Source organism: Trachemys scripta, chromosome 17 (assembly GCF_013100865.1).
Source record: "Trachemys scripta elegans isolate TJP31775 chromosome 17, CAS_Tse_1.0, whole genome shotgun sequence".
Taxonomy (NCBI): Eukaryota; Metazoa; Chordata; order Testudines; family Emydidae; genus Trachemys; species Trachemys scripta.
The window spans coordinates 3,067,276-3,090,907 of NC_048314.1; the positions used below are offsets into that span (position 1 = coordinate 3,067,276).

At 48.5% G+C, this 23,632-nt stretch overlaps 1 long non-coding RNA gene across 1 annotated transcript; it reads left to right on the forward strand.

Moving 5' to 3' along the window:
- Window positions 1-4,107: 4,107 nt before the first annotated feature.
- Window positions 4,108-19,457, forward strand: LOC117867244. The gene is made up of 2 exons (XR_004643336.1): window positions 4,108-4,298; window positions 18,936-19,457. It is a non-coding gene; the product is annotated as an uncharacterized LOC117867244 (long non-coding RNA).
- The last annotated feature ends 4,175 nt before the right edge of the window (window positions 19,458-23,632 follow it).

The following is a 23,632-nucleotide window of genomic DNA, read 5'->3' on the forward strand; positions in this document are numbered from 1 at the left end:
GGCTGGCACTTGGGTCAGCAAAGCCTGCAGAAAGGAAGAAATGCAGCAGTGCCCTGAGCTTGGGCAGAGAGCTAATGCAGGTCAGGAAATGCTGCACCTTTTGGGGAAATACCAGATGCACAAGTTAAATTCTCCTCTGAGCAGCATCCACGGCGAGTACTGCATACTGCTGGCTGCTTGGATCCAGACACTGCTCCCAGTGCGAGTTTTCATCATGGATTTCATCGGGCCCTTATGTTGTAACAAATCCCAGCGACCCACTATTTCACAGTTGTCACTAGCCAGAGCCCTCCCAAATCTGGGCTTTCACATCAGGCCAGCAAGCTAGAGGTGCTGATCCAGCAACAGCAGCAGAGGCCCGTGCCTTGAAAACTGACCTGCTAGAGATGCTCAGTCAGTTGAACATTCCCTATTCCTTTCTGTGCCCCGTTTATGCCACTCCAGGGGTGCAAAGAAGGCAAAGTGCCCCTCTAGGGAATCCATCTGGCAAAGGGCTGGCCTAGGGTGCACCTCACTCCTTCTAGTGCAGCATCCAGTGCAGGGACACCCCAGACATTTGAGCAGGGGTAGGAAGGGGAATGGCTGGAGTGCTTTGTGCTTTAACAAATCTGGGCAGCAAGTAGGCAGCTGCACAGGCCCCAGAGAAGCCTAGAATTAGGGAGGCCAAAAGATGGCTTAATGCCAGCACTGGACTCCCACCGCCTGGGCTCTGCCACCTGACAGGCACCTCCTGAGAGGTGCAGCACAGAAGCTGGACTAACGGCCTTTCAAAGGGCTGAGCTTTGTCTTGGCTTCAGCCCAGCCCAGTAAGGCTGCTGAGCTAGTGAACATTACATCTGCCCGGCCAGCTGGAGCTACCAAGGCAGGGACTTCAGAGACTGGACATGACCCTAGCGAAGCAGAACAGCTCAGCCAGAAGCCCCAGAGACATCTAGGAGTCCATGTAAAGCCAGGAAGCCAGAGATGAGCACCAGTGACCTTGCAATCCCCTGGCCCTTGCCATCAGCCCAGCAAGAAGGAGATGCAGGACAGGGGTTAAAGGGAGGGGGAACCATATGGCAGCACAGCTAAAAGCAAAGGGAGGGTCCTTCCTCCCATCCATCGCTTACACCGCCAGCTCCCTCCCGGGCACCTTCCGAGACATGGTACGCTGGGGATGAGTCTGGGGAGGAGTGCTGCCGTGCTGTGAACAATGGCCAGCTTACACACACAAAAAAGGCCCCCTTACAGCGTGCTCACCTCTGGGTGGCGCAGGCTCCTGGTTCCCAGATCTGAAGTCCTGTGGGGGCCTGTCTCATGGTAGCTGGCGCTGGGTCAGATCTCTGCCACTCTGCCCGCCAGGGCCGGCTCCAGGCACCAGCCTATCAAGCATGTGCTTGGGGCGGCACCTGGAGAGGGGTGGCGCTCACCCGGGGAGAGCGGAGCCGCAGCGGGCTCGCCGCCCTCCCCCGGTGCTCCGGCCGGTCGGGGAGAGCGGGGCCACGGCCAGGCTCTCCACCCTCCTCCCAGAACTCCAGCCGGGCTCTCCGCCCTCCCCCCGGCGCTCCGGCCGGCTGGGGAGAGCGGGGACACAGCCGGGCTCGCCGCCCTCCTCCCGGCACTCCAGCCAGCCGGGAAGAGCGGGGCCGCCCTCCCCTAGCACTCCGGCCAGCCGGGGAGAGCGGGGCCGCCCTCCTCCTGGCGCTCCGGCCAGTCAGGGAGAGCGGGGCTGCGGCTGGGTTTGCCACCCTCCCCCCAGCGCTCCGGCCAGCTGGGGAGAGCGGGGCTGCAGCCGGGCTCGCCGCCCTCCTCCCGGCACTCCAGCCGGCCGGGAAGAGCGGGGCCGCCCTCCTCCCGGCGTTCTGGCCAGCCGGTCGGGGAGAGTGGGCCTATGGCCGGGCTCACTGCCCTCCTCCCAGCGCTCCGGCCTGCCGGGGAGAGTGGGGCCGCGGCCGGGCTTGGCGCCCTCCGCTGCTGCGCTCCCCGCAGGGAGGCCGGGACGCTTTTTTGCCTGGGGCGGCAAAAAAGCCAGAGCCAGCCCTGCTGCCCGCTGGTCTCTGCAGGGCTGGAACTGCCAGACCCATGCTCTAGATCCGCCGGCAATGCAAAGACCCCATCTGTGGGGAGAAGAGTTAATCTGAGATGCACTGAGCTGTTCTGCTTCTCTCTCAGCTGCCAGCCCCAACCTGTCACTACCCCAAGACCCTTTGTCTCTTAGCCAGGCTATTCCCTCCCCTAAAGGGCTGAGCAGCCCAGCCTCATTACTGGCCCAGCAAACTGCTTGACCGTATCACCCCATGGAGAACCCCCATACTGGCCTCAGCAGGAGTTTCTAGTCCAGGTGTCCCCCGTCCTCCAACTCCACACAGGCTGGGAGATGGTGTCAAAGGGTGGCACTGGTAGCCTTTATTGTTGTAATCCATGGGGTGGGAGCCCAAGTCCAGAGTTCCAGGAGCTGGCAAACTCCACGTGGGGGTTACAGCTAAATGATCCTGACGTTTAAATCTCTTGCCAAAGGCAAATCCTACCTATGCAGGGCCAGAATTGAGCGATTTGGCAAGGCGCAAGCGGCAGGGCGCCAGCTTCCTCCCCTCCCCCCAGTCTATCCCATGTGCTGCAGAGGGTGGGCTGCTCACCAGGGAATGGCTCCGAACTGGTGGCTAGGTTTGTGGAAGAGAGGGGAAGAGTGGCCGGAGGCCTCCACTTGCACAGCCGGAGAGGGGTGTTAGCCTATGGCCAGACAAGGCCATGATAAAGGAGGCGACGTCTTGACTCCTCAGGGAATCAAATTATGATTTAGCCTGGGAAGGAGAATTATTGGAGGGGATTGGCAGGGTTTGATAGATTGTAAGGAGGACAGTGAACAATGATCAGTCTTCTTCCATTTCCCCCTGTCCCGCAGAGTAAGGGGCAGGGCACTTAGTATAAATCCAGTGGAATACCTCATCAGTGCACGGGATTCACATCTGCTGAGGGCAGGCAGCTAGCAACAGCAGCTGGCTAAGGAGCTGGACAATTTCATGGCTAATAAGAACACTTTCTAAATTCAGGGCCATCCAATCTCATGCATCTGGGCATAAACTGACTGCTGCTGGGGGCAGGACATTTTTTTCTGTTGCGCAATCAGTTGAGTGCATGACTGGGGCAGGAGGGGGCTACAGTTCTTGCCCCAAAATAGAACAGAAGGTTGGGGTGATTGCCTTGGCGTGCCTCTGAATACTGCTAGGGCCTCCGTGCCAACCATCACCTAGCTCAGGGCTCAGCCAGTGCTGCTGGAGAGCACATGGTTCCATCCTTGGAATGGCCCAGGTTGCAATAAATGGCAGGTACAGTGATCTGGAAAACATTAACCCCTTGCATTTCAGGCTAGACCTGCACAGGAGCAAAGCACTAGCACTGCCATCCATGAAGTGATTCCGCTTCTGTCCTTGGTGACAACAGAGAAAAGGTTGTAGCTTAAATGGGAAACAAAATGGGATTTTCAACAGAGCCCAAGTGAATTAAGGACCCAACATCCCACTGCAAGCCAATATACCAGTGCTCCTAAATCACTTGGGCAATGTTGAAAACCCCAACCTGTGTAGCTTCCCCAGTTGCCCATCACTGTAGCAAATGCTCCCTTCAGATTGAGGAGGCGTTAGCAGAGGCTAAATGGAACGAATCTGTTCACACATCCCCTGGCTGGCAGTTGCCGTCTTGTCAACAAGATGGACACAGGAGCTGTGGTCGGACCTAGCGTGTTAATTGGTGTGTTCCCATGTGCAGAGTGCGTAATGAGTTGTTATTACAGAGCAGATTCACATTCCTGGCTGTGCTGCTTCCTTCCAGCCTGTGCAAAGTGCCGAGGCAGCATTGATTGCCTCTGTCCCCATCCTGCGCTCTTTCCAGAAACACAATGGCCTGGTGGTTTATTCCCACACTTGCCTGCCTTCAGCTCCACACTGATTGTGCTCTGGTGCTAATAACAGTGTGGGGAGTAATCCATTTAGGCAGCTTCTGGGTTATGGCCTTGCAGTGGCACAGAGCGAGGAAGAGGAATGATAGGAATGTCCCATGTGGAGTGTTTGCTCAGAGAATGGAATGTCCCACTCTTAGGGCAAGACTAGTCCAATTACACAATGACCTGCGTGGCAGGCAGTGCAGGACCACACTACTCCCAGCAGAGCTGCTGGTGAGACTATACTTCCAGAGGCAAAGGGATGGGACAGCCAGCTCCATGCAGGGCACCAGGCAGCTCCATAAGCCAGTACGGGGTGAGCTGCCCAAGACCCTGTCTCTTTTTCACACGTTGGGTGACTTGCTCCTCCAGGGGCACACAGGTAATCATTATGGCTGTCAAATTACTAAAAAAAAAATAATCTCAATTAATCAAGTTTTTATTACGTTGTTAAAAAATAGAATACTTTATTGTAAGTATTTGGACTTTACTTAACTGGCAAATTTCTGTTTCCCTTATACATTGTAATATTCTTTACAATGTGCCAAGTACCCACTTGTTTTGCACTTGTGTTGGCACACAGAACTCTATGTTCTCTTTTGTTAACAATATTTTTTATCTCAGAAGTTTCCCTTTTTGTCTCCAGTCTAGCTCCTGAAACTGTCTGGAGAGACTGCGTCAACACGGCCTGAATGTGAAGTTGGGGGAGCACGTTTTTGACTAGCTGTCCATTGAATTCCTGGGTTTATCCTATCCCACTGGCACTTCCCAGATAGAGCGACACGACTCCCCTCTAGTGGGGCATTTTTGGTTGCCTTAAAACCTATCACCTAGCCTCCCATTACTTCTGATGGCCCCGAATATGAGTCATGATACAAACTTAGGTTGACACCCGTGATTTGTGCAATTGCATTAAAATACCACACCACAAACCCCTTAGCCTTCTGCTGGCCCTGGGTAGCCATCAACTTGGATTTCATTGTCGAACTCCCCGCGTCCAGTGGCCACATGGTAATCTTGACTGTTGTGGGACCTGAGAACCAGCTGCCCATGGTGACACACCAACGTCATGATCACCTTTCATAAAAACCACCCAGACAAGTCCAGCCCAGCAATGCCTGAGGATGCCCCGACAGGGGGGAAGGGTGACCAGATGTCCTGATTTTATAGGGACAGTCCTGATATTTGGGGCTTTTTCTTATATAGGCGCCTATTACCCTCCCACCCCCTGTCCTGATTTTTCACACTTGCTATCTGGTCACCCTACGGGGGATGATGTGAAATTCTGCTGGGATGGGACTGGAACCCAAGTTTGTGGGATGCCCCAGCCTCCATTATAGGGCTGCATGCATTACCTCATAGATCCTGTGGATATAAATGCCACAGATAGTACTGCCTCGAAAGGCTAGACTGACAGCTTCCCTTGTGGTCCCTGATCAGTCCAGGTGCCCTATTGAAGCCTAGAAGGAGTTCCAGGAAGTATCTATGCAACAACGTGGACCCCCCTGCCAGCTATAATGATGGACCTGCCTCTTGGCTCGATATCAGATTCCTGACCCTGGCTCTGACCTTCGGCATTGATCCTGGCCTCTGCTTGCCACTGTTCTGACCACTATGCCTGACTGCCCACGCCCCAGTTGCGACAATGGGTCATTGCAGAATATTAGCTTGGTGTTGCTTTCCAGCACTTCAGGCAATTGCTCATGAAGAACTTTGCAGTAATTCTTAAAGCTGATTACCTTGCTGGTAGAACCAGTGTCGAGTTGACATCTGAATGCCTGAGCTGGAACCCTCAGTGAAATTTCAAGTTTTAGTTGTGCAAACCACCTTTTTCCTTTTGCTTGTCACAGTCTCGGCCCGGTAGGTTGTGTTGATGGCAAATCTGCCTGAGGAGGTGGCACTGAACGCCCCGCTTGGGTACACTGTAGGACTGTTTCTGTTGCTGCTTTCATATTCTTGTAAAATGATTTCTTATGGCAATAAGCACATGTTATGCTGGATTCTGGAGATTTGTCTTGTTTGTGTTTTTTTCAGCCAGCTCTTCTCCTTGTCTCCAGCTACTACACTGTATGGAAAGATAGCTTAAAAACATGAAATACTTTCCTAATGTTATTTTGCCATGTAAACAATTGATGTAGCTGCCACATGACTGTTATGTGGTCACATAAATAAAGGGAGGTAATCTGGGACAGCAATGGAAGGGTAAAGTGTCCATGAGACAATCTCTCTAACTAATAATAATAATAATGCCTAGCTTTTATATAGTGCTTTTCATCAGTAGATCTCAAACTGCTTCACAATCTTTAATGTATTTATCCTCTCAACACCCCCGTGAAGTAGGTGTGTATTATTAATTATTATTAAGATGTGGCCCACACTGTTAAATAGATTAGGAACCCCTTCTCAAGCTAAAAGAACAGCCTAATTTGCATACAGATCAATATCATTCAAATCTAGGACATATGCTAATAGTAAGTAATTTATAATTTTTTTTTTTTACAAAAATCAGCCTCATTGCTTGGCATGGCGATGCATGCTGTGTACACACCACATGGCCTGACATGTGTTGTATAAAGTCATCATGGTATGGCATGTGCTGTACTGACGTCTGTCTGGCCAAAAGAGAAACTGAACAAAACCTTTCAGATCACTTCAAAATGAAATATGACAGTTTGGGTCAAACCAACCCAAAATGAAATATTTCATTTTGACTTTCCTGACAGAAAATCAAAGTTTTCCGCAAAATCAAAATTTTCCTGTGGAAAATTTCTGTTTTATGCAAACTACATTTTCTATCAGAAAATCATTCCAATGGAAAATTCCCAACCAGCGCTGGTTATAGTGGGATCTTATTTTGTTTATTTATTTATTTTAGTGCAACGGTCCTGGGAAGGTCATATTCATTCATACCACACATACCTATCTGCAACCTTAGCTTCCCCTTCACAAAGTGATGTGGGGATGGAAGGTAGAACTGGAAATATAGAATTGGGAGGCATTCACTTTTATTAGCCCTATTTTTCAGATGAGGAAAATGCCACACACAGGCTTTGAGAGACTTGCCCCATTTGCATAGATACAGGCAGGCTGTTGCAGAGGGTAGGTGTGACAAAGAGGGACTGTTCTTAATGTTTTCCTCAGTTTCCCCTATGCAGTTCTTAAGTATCTAGGTGGTGGGATAAGGGTGTATGGTTGCTGCAGAGCAAAGGGCCAGTGTACATAAATGCCCGACACTCTGTCTCCTAGCAACTGATGGCCTGGGCCCCTCCTCTGCAAAGGGGGCAACTGAAGGTGTTGTAGACAAAGGGATCAGGTGACCTCCTGGCCTGGGAAAGAGACAAAGCCCAGAGAAGGAGGGGCTGGACGGGGGTTGGAGTTTGGAGCTAGCTGGGGACTGGAAGGGAGGGCAGATGGGGATCTGCCTCGCTGGGCCCCAGAATGGACCCGGCGGAGGGGGCCCGTTCACTGGACCTACAAGCTCTGTTTTAGACCGTGTTCCTGTCGTCTAATAAACCTCTGTTTTACTGGCTGGCTGAGAGTCACGTCTGACTGCGAAGTGGGGGGTGCAGAACCCTTTGGCTTCCCCAGGACCCCACCTGGGTGGACTCGCTGTGGGAAGCGCACGGAGGGGCATATGCTGAATGCTCCCAGGAGAGACCCAGGAGGTGAAGCCGTGTGAGCTTCTTGCCCTGAAGACAGTCTGCTCCAAGGGAGAGGAGGCTCCCCAAAGTCCTGACTGGCTTTGTGGGGAGCAGTTCCAGAGCATCGCCCGGGGACTCCGTGACAGTAGGAGATTCAGAGAAGAACGTTCTTGTACCCACTATGGAAAAATTGTGTGGAAAGGCAAGAGAAGAAGCTAGATCTTGGTGTATGGATGGCACAGGTACAGGAGTCAAGAAAGGGAAGCTGTATAAGGATCTGAAAATGTGGGTATTATTATCTGCTACAAGCCCGCCCACATGTCCTATTATCATGCCCTTTCACACAACACATAATTAGAATGTGGCACACACTGCCACAGGATATCATCAAAGCCAAGAATTTGGCAAGATTCAGAGTCTGAGCATTTGCATGGATCACAAGAATATCCAGATTTACATAATTATTTTAAACCTACATATCCCTTCCAAACATTTTTGCTAGCACTAACCATTATAATTATAACAATCTCTAGCCTTTAGGGATTAGGATGAGACCTTTGTGGGGGGACAGATTATTTTACATCAGCCCATCAATGCGGTTTCTTGCACCTTCCTCTGCAGCAGCCGGTGCTGGCAATTGTCATAGAAAGGTTACTGGGCTACATGGACCACACACCCAGTCCAGGTTGGCACTTCCTATGCTCTGCTGATAGTAGCGGATCTGAGGAGATTTGGTACTGAGGCAGGGACTCAGCAACACTGATAGTAGCTATTGTCTGCCATGAGGGCATCCTGCTAGCGCCACAGAAATGAAGAGCAAGCTCCATCAGACACAAAAGAGGTATCCATAGGAAGTACCCAGCCTGCCATAGGAAGAGTCCAGCCTGCAGAAGGAGAGCAGCTCTGCAATGAGGCAAGAAAGCAGTAGAAGTGATGGAGAGGCACGAGGTCCTATGACATCAGTGAAGGAGTTGTTTGAAATGACCTCACACAGGCCTGCACCATGACCTCCACAGCAGGGTCTCAGTGTTTTCTCTCTGAGTGGAATTGGTGTCAAACCCTTGAGCCACAAGGAAGAAGCCTTTGGGTGATATTTCTCCTTTCATGGGACTGGAGTTTCTTCTTGCTAAGGGACAGACCTCTGCAGGTAAGGACTTCACTTAGGATTCCGGAGCCTAAGAAATGGGATTAATTCCTTCCTGGAGCCTGGATAATTTTCACTCTTGTGTTTGAAGAAACTGTTTGCTGCTTCTTTGTGTGTCTTTCTGCCCACAGCTAGCTGTTGGTCCCATAGTGTAATAGTTAGGATTCTGGACTTTGAAATCAGTGATTTAGTGTGCGCTAGTCTATGAAGCTGGGGATTGGAAGCTAGAAGACACAAGGTCTGTGAGAACCTCAAAATCCCTTTCACATACGTAGCACACTTAGGCTTTGTCTACACTACACTACACTTTTGTCAGTAAAGGGTGTGAAAAAAACACACTGGAGGGCTCTCTGACCACATAGGTGCTGGAACTAGCAGTATTTCTGCAACTCCTGGCATGAAGTGGTTTCCATTATATACAGGGTTTATATTTTGGTTCAATGGCTTTCAGTACCAACACTATACAAATTGTTCCAGCACCATTGTCTGACCAGGCCCCAGCCTCTCACAGCAGTGTCTGGAAGGAGCTCTGACTGGGCCCTGACCCCTCACAGGGGTGAGCTTTGACCGGGCCCCGGCCCCTCACAGCAGTGTCTGGAGGGAGCTCTGACTGGGCCCTTACCCCTCACAGGGGTGTGTGGAGGGAGCTTTGACCGGGCCCGGACCCCTCACAGGGGTGTGTGGAGAGAGCTCTGACCTGGCCCCAGCCCCTCACAGGGGTGAACTCTGACCGGGTCCCGGCCCCTCACAGGGGTGAGCTCTGACCAGGCCCCAGCCCCTCACAGGGGTGTGTGGAGAGAGCTCTGACCTGGCCCCAGCCCCTCACAGGGGTGAACTCTGACTGGGTCCCGGCCCCTTACAGGGGTGTCTGGAGGGAGCTCTGACTGGAGAAGAATATACTGTAGGGAACAATCCCACTTTGGCAGGGAGACGGACTGGATGATCTAATATGTCTATTCCTAGGCATGTTTCTGTGATTCTTTGTAGAGTCCACAGCTGAGGCCGTTAGGCAGTTCCTTGGAACAACTGTTTGCAGAAATTCCAGAAATAGTTTTTAAGAAAAAAGTATTGTAACTTTTTTTACAACAAAAAGAAAGATGGGAAGAATTTGCATAGCGGCCCCTGAGGGAACATGCTCAACAACTGGCTGTTTTCATTGACTCATGTCCTTTTTTTGGGCCTATTTATATTTTCAGTTCCCAGATTAATACATTCCTAGGGAGAGGAAAGACAAGGATATTTGTGTGTTATGTAAGGCGATTGTGTTCACATTTCCAGTGCCCCACACTGGAATGAGATAGTGTTATTTTTCTTTTACTAACCTTGCTATTTTAAGTATCATTCTCAGTTTTTATGCTGATCTAACACTTCATCTTAACACAAACACTCTTCTAGCTTGTAAGAGCTTGATTCACAAAAGGACTTAGGTGCCTAAATGCCACTTTAGCTGCCAAAACCCCCAAATCATCCCCCACTGGGATTCACAAAAGCCCCTCTCAGTTGCTACCAAATCCTGTCGGTACCTAAACTCCCTAGGCACCTACCTTTTTGTAGTCAAAGTTCCCTAGGCACCTGTTTTTCCCTCTGAGGATGCCAAGGCAGCCCCACACCAAGCACCCAGACACTTAAGTCCTAGAGCAGGGTGACCAACCTGAGCCTGAGAAGGAGCCAGAATTTACCAATGTGCATTGCCAAAGAGCCACAGTAACACATCAACAGCCCCTGTCAGCTCCCCCCCCGCCCCCAGTGTCTCCCACCCACCAGCAACACCGCCGATATGCACCGAACCCTCCATCCCCGCGCCTCCTGCCCACCATGATCAGCTGTTTTGTAGTGTACAGGAGGCTCAGGGGAGGGAGATGGAGGAGCAAGACTCAGGGGAAGTGGTGGAGGCCTTGGGGGGAAGGAGTGGAGTGGGGCTGGGGTCTGGGGCAGAGCCAGGGGTTGAGCAGTGAGCAACCTGTAGCAAACTGGAAAGTTGGCGCCTGTGGCTCCAGCCCCGGAGTTGGCGCCTATACAAAGAGCCGCATATTAACCTCTGAAGAGCCGCATGTGGCTCCCGAGCCACAGGTTGGCCACCCCTGGCCTAGAGCAATGCACTAAGGGGGAGAAGATAGGTGTTCCTCTACCTAACTTCCCTGTAGGGTCCAGTCCAGTAAGTGTGCTCAGAGCTCACCTCCTGGATCGGGCCCCTATAGACAAGCTTCCAAAAAAAAAAAAAAAAAAATTTGGGGACTGAGAGAGAGGAGGATCTCCACCATAATTTTAGCCCAGTGGTTTAGATACTCATCTGGAATGTGGGAGACCCCTGGTTCAAGTTCCCCTTCCACCTGAAGGGGAAAAGAGATTTGAACAGGGATCTTAGGTGAGTGGCTGAACCACTGGGCTACAGGATATTCACATGTGGTGTTGCCTCTGTCTTGCCTCTTGAAGCTATTCCACTGTGGAGCAAGCAAGCAAACATGAGAATGACTTTGTAACCTGATGGTTAGAGCACGCACATGGGAGGTGTGGGACTTAGGATCCAGTCCCCCTACTCCAGTGACTTTACTTCTTGCAAAAATGGTGCAGGTACTTTATCTGGAGAAAGGGTTTGCAGCTGAGTATCCCAAAGGAGGCACCTTCCTGTAGCCTCCTAGGATGCTGGCTTTTGTGAATCCCATTCTGAGGTACCTCTCTCTTTCCATTCACTGTATAGGGAGCTGAGGTGCCTAACTCTGGCTTTGTGAATTGCAGTAATTCTCTAGGCACCTAAAAGCGGAGTGTCACCATGCCTAAGTTTCTTTGTGAATCTAGCCTCGGAAATTTGCAGCATGGTGCGCAAAGAGAGTCGTTATTCACACAGTAAAATCCTCTTGTCTTTTACCCCTCAAATCAAGACAGTTTACATATACTACAAGAAAAACAAACCCAGGAATTCTTTTAAAAATTGTATTTTTATAAACATTTTGAAGCCAGAACTTTGCATCACATAGTTGACTTTCAGGGCTAGATTCTCAATTGTTGTAAATTGCCATAGGCCAGGACTTCAATACAGCTATGCCAATTTATGCCTGCTGAGGAGCCAACCCTTTGCACAATAACTGTCCCCCTGCAAAAACGGGTAGTTGTGAATTTGAGGCAGGGTGAAATGTTCGTTTCCTTGCTACTGGTGAAATCAGCTTTTCATAGTGAAAACTCATTCATTTATTATTATTAATTCCTGGTTGTGCACATCCCTCAGCTGAGTTTCTGCATTATGGTTAGCCTTGGAAGGTTTAGATTTTCATTGGTAAATGTCAGTAACACACACGCACACAAACACATGATTTCACCAACACACACAAACTAATGAAAAAAAAATTCCGTTGCTGATAATTGAAATTTACAGATAGGCAAAGTAAAAAAAATGCTGCTTGAGAACTTCTTAGAGTCAAAATCCAGTGATTTCGACTTTTGAATGAGACTTGTTACAAATGGACTAGTGAATGCAGAGTAAAAACAGGTATGATTTGTTGACTTAAGGATATTTACTTTGTGTATTGTGATATGATGTTGACAGTTTGTGTCTTAATGGTTTACAAAGTTTTAATTTTTGAATCTCAATGCCTATTGTCATTCAATAATTGTCCGACCTCCCCCCATAACTTTTCACAACTGTGAAAATTTTATCTGTTAAAATGATTAAAAAAAACCCTGAATTCTGCCAAGCCCAATTATAGTATTGCTGTAACCCTTGTCCTCCTTTCACAGCACCTCGACTGTTTGCAAACTGCCTTGTGTGTCATGTCTGAAAGTCCATTGGGACAGGGGCTGTGCGGGGCTAGCATGCTTCTGGGTGCTATATAATAATGACATTGATGATAATTCTGTCATCAGAGGTCTTTATGAACAGGTTAGAGAATCACCTTTCAGGGATGGCCTGTGTGTATTTGGTTCTGCCTTCGCTCAGGGGGACTTGATACCTCTCAAGGTCCCTTCCAGCCCTGCATTTCTATGATGATGATTTGTTAAGCACCAACTATGTGTCTTCTGCTGTACAAGACACAGAATACAAGAAGTCCCTTTCCCAAAGAGCTCACACACTAAGGAAAATGGAGACGTTCTGACCTAAGGCAAAATGACGTATCCCCCATGCAGAGCCCTTCAGAAAACCACACAAAGCCAAGCAGTAGAGAAGATCTTAGCCATTAGTAACCCACAGGATTTCTGGCATGCTCAGACATCCTGGTTTGGTATCTGATGATGGTAGTACTTCCAGGTTTTGTTTCTGTCATTATTATTAGTTATTATTAGTATACCAGAGAGCCTAGGCACCCTCGTCATGGACCTGTTGTGCTAGGCACTGTGCAAATACTGAGCAAAAAGATGGTCTCTGTCCCAAACTTCATAAGACCAGAGCAAACAGATAGATACAGACAGACAGATGGGAGAGTACATGCAAACTGTGAGATAATGTTGATCATTGTGATAGGTAGAGATCTCAGCATATCAGGGGCCTAGCTGTTATCAAGTTTTTTGTAGGAATCTGTTATGATTCACAGCCTACAGTTTGATAAAAACATAAATATTCCCGCTAGAATGTTGCAGTTTACTACTACTTTATTTCTTAGTATTCAGAATGAAAACCATACAAGAACCCAAAACAGACAGAGACAAAACAGGCTGCCCCCTAAAACAGAGAGGCAAACTCAGGGGAGGGATACCTGAACTGCCCGGCAATTGATAGCCTGCTGGGCAGTTGCCACACAAGGAACTTAGGGGAGCTGATAGGGGGCTGCCGGTCCACCCTGGTACCAAGCCCCCACCAGCTAGCTCTTCCTGCAAGCAGCGGACAAAGCAGGAGGCTGCCAAACAACGTTATCAGGGAGCATTGCGCAACTTTAAACAAGCATGTTCTCTAATTCATCAGCAACGTCACAACGAAACATTAACCGGGATGACGTTAAGTGAGGAGTTACTGTACAGTTTTCAATATACCAAAGCATCACAATCCTTGCCTGAGTGTCTTCCATATAGACCACCTCTCAAAAATTGGAGTAATAATGTACTGTGACCATCTAGTTCCTGTCACTAAAAGTGAACAGATCTCTCACAAGCTTTTTGCAGGGTTGGGTCACGATTTCATGAGGCAGTAGAGATTCCTTCTGTTGATCACTATACTCTTTACACACCTTGCTCTGTTCCATGTGTGCTCTCCATTGGAGATTCACGCCTGGCCAGTAGATACACTCCCTCACGCCGTCTCATGATGCCAACTCTTAAATCTTCTGGGATTACTTATTATTTGTTTGGTGGATTTCTTATCAACAGCCTGCATTGGCTCAGAATGACTAGTGCTTGGTCGCATGTAATATTGCTGCTTATCAGTTTCTGGGATTACATTGCAACTCGCTTCACAAACCATGTGGAATCAAATTGGTCACACAGTTGCAAGTATGGCAGTTGAATGGCTGGCAATGCATGCATATTGGGAGTCTCTGGATCTTGTGAAGTCACACGGCACATATACTCATCCCCATAGGAAGTTTCTGTTCTCAATCACTGCATCTACTGCTGCTTTTTTTTCTTCCTGGAGTAGCTGTGATATTGGCACACAAAGTAATTCTGTTTCTGACACTGCTTGCATTGTTGCCCATAGACTGGCCATTTTTCTTTCCGCCTTTCATGTTGCTTTCCACGGTATATCCACTGGACAGTGAGGCCTACATTATCAATCAGTCTGTCCCTGCCCTCTTTCCTAAGTTTCTTTAGCTTAAGCCTGTGAACTTGTTCGGCACAATTGTTTTGATCCTTTCCCTGGACAGTTCATTTACCCTTGCTATTTGGAGGCATCTTTCTAGGGTTAGATTTATTTCTCTCAACAATCTATAAAGTTTACTTATAAACAATAAGTAAACTGGAATCACATGTCCCACAAATGATCATGTCTGTAATCAGAGAATCTTTAATATCTTGGAAGTTCCATGTGGACGCCAAAGTTCCCAGCTCTGTAATATAAGTATCTATTCCCTCTTCTACTTCTTAGTTTTGGCTAAAATAAACCGTATCTCTCTACAGTTTGATTCTGTCTGGGGTCACAGTACTCAACATATTTATCAGCTGTTCCAGTGTTTTGGGTATTATTTCTGGCAACAGTGACTCACTCACTTCTCATTCTTTCATCTGAATGAAAGATTAAAAAAGCTTTACCATCCTTTTCTTCCCTTTATCCCTCTGGATTAGATCTGTAGGCAGACTTAATTCTTGCTTCCGCAGTTTCCATGCTTGGGCAGTTTTTTTTGTCTGGAAATCACTCTTTGTCTCAATGTTTCTTTGTACACCTCTACCCCGATATAACGCTGGCCTCGGGAGCCAAAAAATCTTACCGCGTTATAGGTGAAACTGCTGTAGATGTCACTAGTTCTGACTGCTGCCACCATGGTTCATGTACTATGCACTGGATAATAAAACAAGAGAGGATTACATGTTTCTAAAACTAAACTGGCTCTTTATTAAGAGAACGATTTACAGAGGGGCTGTAGTAGCCAGGTGTACACAGACTGACATCTGGTGCCTTCTCCAAACTCTTCCCTCTTGCAATCTGTGCTCCTCCCCTCCAAGTTTCATACAGGTTGTTACAGTAAGTTGTTCCAATGGCTAATTACCATCACTGTTAAGACTGTGCACCTTATTTCCAGCTTGAATTTGCCTGGTTTCAGCTTCCAGCCAGTGGATCTTATTATGCTCTTGTCTGGTAGAATAAAGATCCCCCTACCTTCAGAAATCACCCAATGGAGATGCTTATAGTCTGTGACCAAGTGATTTCTTAGCCTTCTTTAGAATAAATGAATTAGTCTGAGCTCCTTAAGTCTCTTATTGTAGGGCAGGATTCCAGACCTCAAAACATTTCCTGAACCCTTTCTAATTTGTCAGCTGGTTACTGAGTTTCCACTGGCACACACACACAAGCAGCCCCCAAAAAGGTGTGGTTCCATCTATGTGGGAACAACTCCAGGGTCAGGAAGTAATTCTGAGAAGAAAGCATGGGCATGCCTGCTTCCCTTGCATTCCCCTCAACTTCAGACTAGAAGTGCATAGCTACCCTTCTTGGACCCACTGTTATTTACTGACCATTATCAGTATTATTACAATGCTGTATCAGCTTAATTCAACCCCCACCTCATCCAAATCCTGCTGACTAAATACTGCAGCATGCTGTTCCAGCTTGCTTGAAATGAGTCCGTTTTGTGACCACTGGTTTCATTCACTTGCAGTGCCTCCATTAACTACTTCATATCCCAGAGCTCCGTGGAGCCTTCCTGTTTCTTTCCCCCCCATCACTTCCCGTTCCCCTATATTCAGAACTAGGAGGCTCCCCTGGCTTATTGTGACTTTTTAAAATATGAGTTTCTAGGGCCAGATTTGTAAAGGTATTTAGGTGGCTAAAGATGCCGATAGGGACCTAGTGGGATTTTCAGGCACCTAATACCTTTAAAACCCTGATTCGTCAGCAGGACTGCTCCCTTTTTTGTGATTCCAAAAGAGAATGCCACTAGCAGGCCAGACCTTCCCAGTGATGTCTCCATCATGCCCTTTGCTCTAGCATTATTTACCATAACTACCATGTGCGTAGGATTTGCTTCCATCCTTCAAGAAGTGGTGACATCCTTAGCCAGAGTTTCTGAGATCTCTCCCTGGATGCTTCTTTACAGGTGGTCACCCCCAAATCAGTTCAGAACTGTGCCAAGAAACATTCCCTCACTCTGCAGCCAGCAGAGTAACTCTGTCACAATATTGTTATCCAAACAAAACAAAGAGGTATAAACAGCTGTTTTCCTTGTAACTCTAATAGGAAATCTATGATATCACCGTATTCTCGTTTCAATGGAGGCTGTTGGGTTTCCTTGGTATATGTTATGAGGATGTTTCTTCTTCTTTGGTACACAGAATCTGTGTATAAACTGCAGCTTAGTCCAGAAGAGAAAATGATCCATGGCTACTTGTTACCCCACTCCTGTCCTGAAGGGCTTAGAACAGCCCTGGGAGAGGGCTGTGGCAGGGGAAAAGCTGGGCTGATTGGGAAAGCAGTCATAGCTGTAGCCAGTACAATCAGGGCCCAGCTGGCCCTTATAAGAGCCAGAAGGAGAAACACACACTCTCTCTAGCTCCCTGGCTGCCTGGGAAGCTGAGGAGGGGACCTAGGGTGGAGCAGTGCTGGGGAGGGGCAGAGGGAGCTGGGGAGCTCCAGCCTAGCAAAGCCCCAGGCTCCAGGCCGAGTTCAGGGCCCACAAAAGGGCACTAGGGCTGCAGAGGGGCAGCCCAGGAATAGGCAGAGGCAGCTGGTCCAACCCCCCTTGCCGATGATGAGGGGTTTACAGACTGTGTCTGCCCCAGTGAGCGGGGGCTAAATGGAGACTGGCAATAGCCACTGAGGCAAGGTGGGGATAGGGAGTTAGGGGTTTCCCTGGGAGGGGAGACCCAGAGTGAGGGGGTACTGTAGTGGGCAGAACCTCTAGGCAAAGGGCACCGGGATCTGGGAAGGACACGGGGCCAGTGGCAGGCGAGACATCGCCTGCAGGGGTGCTCCAAAGCTGATGAAGAGCTAATTCCCAGGATGACCAGCAGGAGGCGCCACACTGGTGAGTCGTCACTTCACTACACTCCTATCAGAGGGATCTGAGTGGGAATGCTGTTTGTTTGTCATGGTGGGATAGATGTTTGGTTGGGCTGTTGGAGTTCATGGTGTGTGTATGGGGGAGGGGGCGCATAGTTTCCACACAGGCAGGAAACAAATGTAATAACTGCAGCTGGAGTGAACAAAAACTGATTGTTTCCAAAACTAGTTGACAAACTTTGCCTCGACGTGTATTGCAAATGCACCTGTGATCTCAAGCAACAAAGCAAGGAAATATAGAAAGGATGCACTTCCCATGGCATCTTTAAAAGGGGCAGCAAAGAGAAATAAGAAAGCAAGACAGGAATACTGTGTGGCCCAGGGAGGAGACAGGGTCCCACAGTTCTGGTGTGGGGGCAAAATGACAGTTGACTGTGGTGCAACAAAGACAGGAGAACTAGTTCTGGGGGAAGCTCTGCCTTACTCTTGGACCTTGTCCAAATCCCTGACAAGGTCATTCAGTTCACCTTGTGTTATGAGGTGTGGTTCAGAGGAGGAGGATGGGAGAAAATGTGGGTCCTGTGACATTGATGGTTCAGGACCAGAAATTTCATCCTCTTCCTCATCTGACTCAAGTGAGAATGATTCTGGTGCATCAGGAACAGGCAGTCCTTCTCCGTGGGGTACTGGGCGTATAGCTGATGGAATGTTTGGATAATGCACAGTCCACTTTTTCTTCTTTGACACACCTTTCCCAACTGGAGGCACCATGCAGAAGTAACAATTGCTGGTATGATCTGTTGGCTCTCTCCAAATCATTGGCACTGCAAAAGGCATAGATTTCCTTTTCCTGTTCAACCACTGGTGAAGATTTGTTGCACAAGTGTTGCAGCATATGTGTGGGGCCCACCTCTTGTCCTGATCTCCAATTTTGCAGCCAAAATAAAGGTGATAGGCTTTCTTAACCATAGTGGTTATACTGCGCTTTTGTGATGCAAAAGTCACTTCACTACAAACATAGCAGAAGATATCTGCACTGTTCACACAAGTACGAGGCATCTCTGCTCACTTTGGCTAAACAGAAATGTGTCCCCTTGCAAAATCAAACACTGACAAAGAAGAGAGCATAACACTGTATGATTTCTAGAGCTGATATATGGCAATTTGTTCAGCAGAGTGATGTAAGCTTCATTATGATTGCATCATCCATGACTTCTAGGAATAACATGATGCAATTCAGATCATGTATGACGCAATACCAGCTTCAGATTGCATCATTCATTGTTTTGCCTAAAAAGCAAGTACTGTCCAAACCCAGTCATAGGTTTATTCATAGATCCAGTCAAAGATGTATTTTAGTCATTTCTGGTTTAAATTGAAATCCCTTCCCTTTATAACTCACTTATCCTCCGCCATTCCCAAGTCAAGGGTCGTATATACTGACCCAATAGCATATCTTGAAAACTAGAGCCAATCAACCATTTTAAGCATCATTTTTGTTCTCAGTGACCCAGAATTAGTAAAGTTTGACTACATTTATTTCAGAAGCATTTTGGCTGTAGAGCAGTGTTACCAGAGGTGTATTTTACTGCAGTGTTTCAATGCTGTGCGGGGACCTTAACAATCATGTTCTGTGCATTGTTCCTTGTGCTTCGGCAGATGTGGCCTCGAGGAACACCCCCCACGCGCCAGCTGAGCATCTCCGCCAGATAAGAAAACACCCAAGACAAAGCAAAGAAGACATGTTCCGGGAGGTACTGCACTTCTCCAGTGCAGAGAAAAGGGAACACAAGGAGTGGAAGGAAGCCGAAAGGCAGGACAGACAAGAAAATCAGGAGTTTAAGAATGATACTGAGCAGATAATTAAAGTTTTGGAGGACCAATGCAAATGCTGAAGTCCTTAATAATGCTGCAAACTGAGCAGATGCACGCCCTCTCCTGCAGCACATTCAGAACTCTTTTCTGTGCCCCTCTACCCCAAACTCCGCCTGTACAGTCCTTTCCACTTTCCAGGACTTCTCGGTTTCCCCTTCACTCCACCCCCTCAGACAACTTTCAAAATGATAGCTGGACCCACACACAGTCTGAAAGTCTGCCCTTCTCTGGTAACTCCTTTCCCACCAAGCATCTTCGTGTGTGTGTTTGATTGTTGTGCAATAAAGGAAAAATTTTGAACGGTAACTCATCTTTACTTGTTCCTACAAATTGAGATAGCAGGCACTACCAATAGATACATAGGAAGTTTAATCATTTCATTACTGGAATGTAAGGCCCCAAATTTCACCATTACTTCCTAGGAAAACTACATGTAATGTAACATTGCAACACCAATCACAGAGATATACATTACTGGTTCTCATTTTCAAAGTGTTGCCTCAAAGCCTCCCTGATTCGAATTGCCCCCTTGAATCAGCAGTCAAGCGGTCTGCCTCAACACTCCACCCTGAGCAAACCTTTCACCTTTAGTTTCACAAAGATTATGCAACATACAACACACGGTTATGACCATGGAATATTATCCTCACTGAGGTCTAACCTGCCATAAAGGTATCACCAGCACGCCTTTAATCTGCCAAAGGCACATTCCACTGTCATCCGGCACCTACTCATCCTGTTGTTAAACCGCTTCTTACCGCTGTCCAGATTTCCCGTGTAAGGTACGCCGGGTCTCCCAGGATCACTATGGGCATTTCAACGTCCCCCACTGTAATCTTCTGGTCTGGAAAGAAAGTCCCTGCTTGTAGCTTTCTATACAGGCCGGTGTTCCTGAAAATGCTTGCATCATGCACCTTCCCGGACCACCCCTCATTGATGTCAATGAAATGCCCATGGTGATCCACAAGCACCTGCAACACCATGGAGAAGTACCCCTTCCTATTGATGTACTCCATCGCAAGGTGGTCTGGTGCCAAAATTGGAATATGTGTGCCATCTATCACCCCTCCACAGTTAAGGAAACCCATTTCTGCAAAGCCGTCCACTATTTCACAAAAAGAACAGGAGTACGTGTGGCACCTTAGAAACTAACAAATTTATTAGACCATAAGCTTTCGTGGGCTACAGCCCACTTCTTCAGATGCATATTTCACACACATTTCTCAGAGTCACGGTCCTTTGTAGCAGGATGCGATGAACTGCCCTGCACGCTTGCATTAATGCAGCCCCAACAGTTAACTTCCCGATTCCAAATTGATTCACAACCGACATAGCAGACTGGAGTTGCCAGCTTCCACACAGTGATTGCCCCGTGCTTCTCTTCTGAGAGGGCAGCTCTCATTCTGGGGTCCTTGCACCATAGTGCTTGGGCAAGCTTTCCGCATCCGAAAGTTCTGTAGCCACTGCTCGTCATCCCAGACCTGTATTACAAAACGATCCCACCATTCAGTGGCTGTTTCCCGAGCCCAAAAGTGACGGTCCACCACCTGCAGTTGTTCCGTGAATGCCGAAAGCAATCTAAAGTTGCTCCTATCCATATCACACAGCATGTCAGGTAACTGGGAGTCTTCTTCAGTTAGAAACTTTGCAATTAACTGCACTGCCATATGCAGTGTCTTAATGACAGTTATCAGAGCATAAGAGAACAGTGTGGGATCCAAAGATGCCGGGGTGTAGGACTACAAGTGGTATGCGGACCAATGACAACAGAAAGACCCTGACTTCACTGTAGGCTAGGGAGTATGGCTGTCACCAAAGCATCTCCTTACCGACAGACCATCCCACAAAGTCGATTACCAATTCCTTGGCCTGTATCGAATTCACCAACAGATCAGCCCTGTTGCTTTTGAACTCCACCTGCCTCCTTCTTTCAGAATCCACCTGGTATTTCATATCTCCTTACTAAAGCCACATGGGGCTAGCCTGTTTTTTCACCAGACCCAGCCACCCCCGGAATGATGCGTGTTCAGGACCATGGCAAATATATCATCCACAAAATCCTCAGTTCTAAAACCAAGTGGGGTAAACTGTGGTATTTGAATGGGAGGGTTACGGGCCAGAGGAGCATTCCTGGGAGCTTGCTGAAAATGTCCATGCCCCTGAACTTGAAAAACTGTTTACAAGAACCACACCGAGACCATTGTCCCCCTACAGATGGTGACTGATGTGATGTCCAAAGTCTTGAACCCAGGCCCGAGAGGTCCCAGAGACCTGCTGCAACCTAGTCTCCACCTGCTAAAACCTGTTGGGCCAAGAAGCTAGTAGGACTATAGCCTCAGCCAAGACACCACCCACAGAAGCCCTGACTGGAGGATGGCCTGGCTTGGCTGATTGAGCCTATTTAAGCCAGAAGGAGGGACAGAAAGTTGCCTGAGCAACAAGGTCGTTTCCTGTTGTGGCTGTGTTGGGCCCTGTACCCTGATTCCTGCTCATCCTCCAGTTCCTGTGCTTAGCTCGATTTTACCATCAGAGACCAGTCCTGGCTCTGACCCTAGCTTCTGACTCTGGCTTGACCCTTGGCGCTGGCATTTGGTATCTGACCTTCAGCTCTGACCCTCAGCTTCAATTCCTCCCTCTGGTAATTGGCCGTTGACACTGGGGCTGACCCTTGGCTTTGTTCCCCAATCTGGATGCCTGCTCCACCCATAGACCTGACTGCTGGGCCAGACAGCTGACAGCCTGGCCTGTAACACGGTGCATTGTGAGAGATGCACTGGGGGTCCAGGACTGGCATAGTGGGGTGTGGTCCTGGTCAGGACTGTGTACTGTCTATACTGTGTGGTAGGGAAAGCTTGCCCAGAAAAAAACATTTGCATTGTGCCTGGTTTGAGTCAGGGCCACTAGTCCTTCTGTGTCAGCTGTCAGTACGAAATATACTCACAAATTAAAGACAAAAATCCTTAAAACAGAAATCCCAGTAATCTTTCCTCACAAACTCCCATTAATCCAGAGCCTTCCCAACCTATTCAGCATTAATCAGTGTTAGTGTGTGTCTTGAGGAATGAGGGAAACCAACTCCTGTGCCTTTCAGTAACCAATCCCAGGTGAGATCAAAGGGTTACTGGGCAATTTGGAGCGGAAGAGTCTCAGCCCCTGGTGGATGGGAGCGAAGGGTGGAAACAGGAATGTTTCTTTCTGTGTGGCTCACATTGTTCTCTTCTGAGTTCCTCACATTCCCCATGTGTCTAGCTTGAGCTGCTGCACGTGTCATCCCCACCTCCCACGCAGCAGCAGGCTGAGTGTGCTGTGTGTGGGTACATCTCCAGGAGGCTGTACGGGGATGCAAATGACCTCCAGAAAGGGTTTCAGTTCTTCTTTTGAATGACAAAGGCAAGATGGCATCAGGAGGAGAGCTGTGCCAGAACTCACTGCCAATGTGTGCTAACTCGGGCATCTGCAAAGAGTGCTTGTGTCCTTTACTGCCCTTGGGAAGTGCAAAACCAGCTACTTCTGTCCATCCAGCCTGTGAGAGTCTAGCATCTGGCTGAGGGGGAGATATAGTGTTAAGCATTCAGTGGCTTTATCCCTAGCTTCTCCCGGTAAAGAGTTGCCACAAGCAAAGGGTGAGAAGGAACAGCAGAGGGACTAGAAATTGGGGTGTGTTTGTCCAGCACTGCTCCCAGAATCCCGGGGTGATTTATAGACAATGGCTCCCATATTTCAATCTGTGTTTTTTTCCTCAGGAGATGTCCCCAAGTCCCTCCCAACACTCCTATTCCTCCTCATTGCCCCTCCACCATGATTCCCCATGAGTCATTTTCAGAAGTGTCACATGAGTCCTTAGAAGAGACCTCAGTTTAACCCTTGGGACACAGACAACTTCTGAGGTGATGGTGATCTGGAAGAGGATTGGCCATTTCCTGGGGGTGCTTTGACAGAGAAAGAGGGTCTAGTTTTGCTGCTAGGTAACTGGCTCAGGATTCCTACTTAATGTCCTGACTGGCTATATGTCCTCGAGGATGGAAACCACCCCTCTCCCTTTGCCTGCACTACCACTCTGCCCTGCCAGTCCCTGTATGGGGCTCTGCACACCCACCCCCATCTGGTGGGGAGCCAGCCGGGGCAGACAGCTCAAAGGAGCAGTACTGCCCAAGGGCAGGGTTCCCTGGCTTTGAGCTGACGGCAGCTCCATGCTGAAGTGCAGGCCAGAAGAGAGAATGAGGATCTGCAGCACTTATGGGAGTGGCTCAGGCAGGGAGGTTAGTGAGTTAGGAGAGGCCTCATATTGTAGGGGGGTGGGAATAGGAGGGAAGTATAAAGTGTGGCCATTGGGTTTATGGTGGGGGACAGGACAAGCACACTCCTCAGTGCCATTCACTGAGGATGAGTGGCCTAGCTGCCAAGGGCCTAGGGTGAATGTCTCACCTGACTGGTGGTCTCTCCCCCCCCTCCTCTTCTTCCCGGGGTGAGAGTAGGAAGGG